The sequence below is a fragment of the Mastomys coucha genome, unplaced genomic scaffold (assembly GCF_008632895.1).
Source record: "Mastomys coucha isolate ucsf_1 unplaced genomic scaffold, UCSF_Mcou_1 pScaffold6, whole genome shotgun sequence".
Classification (NCBI taxonomy): domain Eukaryota; kingdom Metazoa; phylum Chordata; class Mammalia; order Rodentia; family Muridae; genus Mastomys; species Mastomys coucha.
The window spans coordinates 89,937,309-89,940,602 of NW_022196912.1; the positions used below are offsets into that span (position 1 = coordinate 89,937,309).

A 3,294-nucleotide genomic window follows, 5' to 3' on the forward strand; every position below is an offset into this window, starting at 1 on the left:
AATATGTTTGGAGTTATTTAAAATTTATATTGAGAAAATTGTATTTTCACTATTGCTGTAGATGAGCACCTACATAAGACTGTTAAATTGATTGATATTTTATATCAAACAACTTTTATAATACTTATTTTTATTGTTATAATATTTTGTAAATTTTAAGGAATATGACAAAAAAAGTTATTGTAGGTATTGAAGGGGTGGTCTCTGGGAGGAGCAGTGGTACAAAAGGGAAACAAGAATGTGATTCAATTATATTTAATCGAAATATGTTTTTAAATGTTAACAAATTCAGATAAATTGAAATCATGTAACTTTTCTCATCATAATGCAATAAAATTAAATAAAAATAAAAATAAAAAAGATAAACTGAAAAAAAATAGTGTTATTTGGTCTCTGGAGTCTAACGTCCTGAGTTTTTTGTATATATTGGATATTTGCCCTCTATCGGATGTAGGGTTGTTAAAGATCTTTTCCCAATCTGTTGGTTGCTGTTTTGCCCTTTGCCTTACAGAAGCTTTGCAATTTTATAAAGTCCAATTTGTTGATTGTTGATCTTAGAGCATAAGCCATTGGTGTTCTGTTCAGAAAATTTTCCCCTGTGCCCATGTGTTCGAGGCTCTTCCCCACTTTCTCTTCTATTAGTTTCAGTGTATTTGGTTTTATGTGGAGGTCCTTGATTCACTTGGATTTGAACTTTGTACAAAGAGATAATAATGGGTCGATTTGCATTCTTCTACATGCTGACCACCAGTTGAACCAGCATCATTTGTTGAAAATGCTATCTTTTATCCACTAGATGGTTTTAACTCCTTTGTCAAAGATCAAGTGACCATAGGTGTGTGGGTTTTTCAGTTCTATTCCATTGATCTGCCTTCCTGTCACTGTACCAATACCATGCAGTTTTTATCATAATTGTTCTTTAGTACAGCTCGAGGTCAGGGATGGTGATTCCCCCAGATGTTCTTTTATTATTGAGAATAGTTTTCACTATTCTGAGTTTTTTGTTATTCCAAATGAATTTGAGAATTGCTCTTTCTAACTATAAAGAATTCAGTGCGAATTTTGATGTTGATTGAATTGAATCTGTAGATTGCGTTTGGCAAGATGGCCACTTTTACTATATTAATCCTGACAATCCATGAGAATGGAAGATCTTTCTAACTTCTGAAATCTTTGATTTCTTTCTTCAAGGACTTGTCATGCAGATATTTCTTTGCTTGGTTAGAGTCACATCAAGGTATTTTATAATATTTGTTACTATTATGAAGGGTGTCATTCCCTAATTTGTTTCTCAGTCTGTTTATCCTTTGCCTAGAGGAAGGCCACTGACTGAGTTAATTTTATTTCTAGCCACTTTGCTGAAGTTGTTTATCAGCTGTAGGAGTTCTCTAGTAGAATTTTGTGGGTCTCTTATGTGTACTATCATATCATCTGCAAATAGTGATATTTGCAGATATTGCTTCCTTTCCAATTTGTATCCTTTGACTTCCTTTTGTTGTCTAATTGCTCTGGCTAGGACTTTGAGTACTATACTGAATAGATAGGGAGAAAGTGAGCACCCTTGTCTAGTCCCTGATCTTAGTAGGATGGCTTCAAGTTTCTCTCCATTTAGTTTGATGTTGAGTACTGGTTTACAGTATATTGCTTTTAGTATGTTTATATATGCGCCTGGAATTCTTGATCTTTCCAAGACTTTTAACATGAAGGGGTGTTGAGTTTTATCAAATGTGTTCTCAGCATCTAATGAAATGAAATGATCATTTTTTTGAGCTTTTTATATAGTGGATTACATTGATGAATTTCTGTATATTGAACCATCCCTGTATCCCTGGGATGAAGCCTACTTGATCATAATGGATGATTGTTTTGATGTGTACTTGGACTGGGTTTACAAGAATTTTATTGAGTATTTTTGCATCAATATTCATAAGTGAAATTGGTTGGAAGTTCTCTTTCTTTGTTGGGTATTTGTGTGGTTTAGGTATGAGCAAAATTGTGGCTACATAGAACAAATTGGGTAGTGTTCCTTCTTTTTCTATTTTGTGGAATAGTTTGAAGAGTATTAGCATTAGGTCTTCTTTGAAGGTCTAAGAATTCTGCACTAAACCTACCTGGTCCTAGACTTTTTTTGGTTGGGAGACTTTTAATGACTGCTTCTATTTCTTTAGGAGTTATGGGATTATTTAGATGGTTTATCTGATCCTGATTTAAATTTGGTACCTGGTATATGTCTAGAAAATTGTCCATTTCATTCAGATTATCCAGTTTTGTTGAATATAAGCTTTTGTAGTAGGATCTGATGATTTTTTTAATTTCCTCAATTTCCGTTGTTCTGTCTCCCTTTCATGTTTTATTTGGATACTGTCTCTGTGCCCTCTGGTTAGTCTGGCTAAGTGTTTATCTATTGTGTTGATTTTCTCAAAGAACAAGCTCCTGGTTTTGTGGATTCTTTGTATAGTTCTCTTTGTTTCTACTTGGTTGATTTCAGCCCTGAGTTTGATTATTTCCTGCTGTCTACTCCTCTTGGGTATATTTGCTTCTTTTTGTTCTAGAGCTTTCAGGTGTGCTGGCAAACTTCTAGTGTATGCTCTCTCCAGTTTCTTTTTGGAGGTACTCAGGGTTATGAGTTTTCCTCTTAGTACTGCTTTCATTGTGTTCCTAAGTTTTGGTGTGCTGTGCCTTCATTTTCATTAAATTCTAAAATGTCTTTCATTTCTTTATTTCTTCTTTGATCAAGTTATCATCGAGTAGAGTGTTGTTCAGCGTCCGTGTGTATGTGGGCTTTCTGTTGTTTTTGTTGTTACTGAAGACCATTCGATCTTCTTATATCTGTTCAGGCTTGTTTTGTGACCAATTATATGGTCAACTTTGGAAAAGATACCATGAGGTGCTGAGAAGAAGGTATATTCTTTTGTTTTAGGATAAAATGTTGTATAGATATCTGTTAAATCCATTTGGTTCATAACTTCTGTTAGTTTCATTGTGTCTCTGTTTAGTTTCTATTTCCATGATCTATCCATTGATGAGAGTGGGTATTGAAGTCTCCCACTATTATTTTGTGAGGTGAAATGTATGCTTTGAGTTTTAGTAAACTTTCTTTTATGAATGTGGGTGCCCTTGCATTTGGAGCACAGATGTTCAGAGTTGAGAGTACATCTTGGTAGATTTTTCCTTTGATGAGTATGAAGTGTCCTTTTTTTGATAACTTTGGTTGAAAGTTGATTTTAAACAAATTGGGAAAAGATCTTTACCAGCCCTATATCTGATAGAGGGCTAATATCCAAGGTATACAAA

The 3,294-nt window shown here is 34.0% G+C and overlaps 1 protein-coding gene and 1 pseudogene across 1 annotated transcript in view; both read right to left on the reverse strand.

The window, feature by feature from the left end:
- Positions 1 to 3,294, reverse strand: part of Kcnh5 (potassium voltage-gated channel subfamily H member 5) — a 289,555-nt gene that overhangs the window by 56,429 nt on the left and 229,832 nt on the right. The window lies entirely within an intron of this gene.
- LOC116080391 overlaps positions 1 to 3,294 on the reverse strand; it is a 9,967-nt pseudogene that overhangs the window by 2,481 nt on the left and 4,192 nt on the right.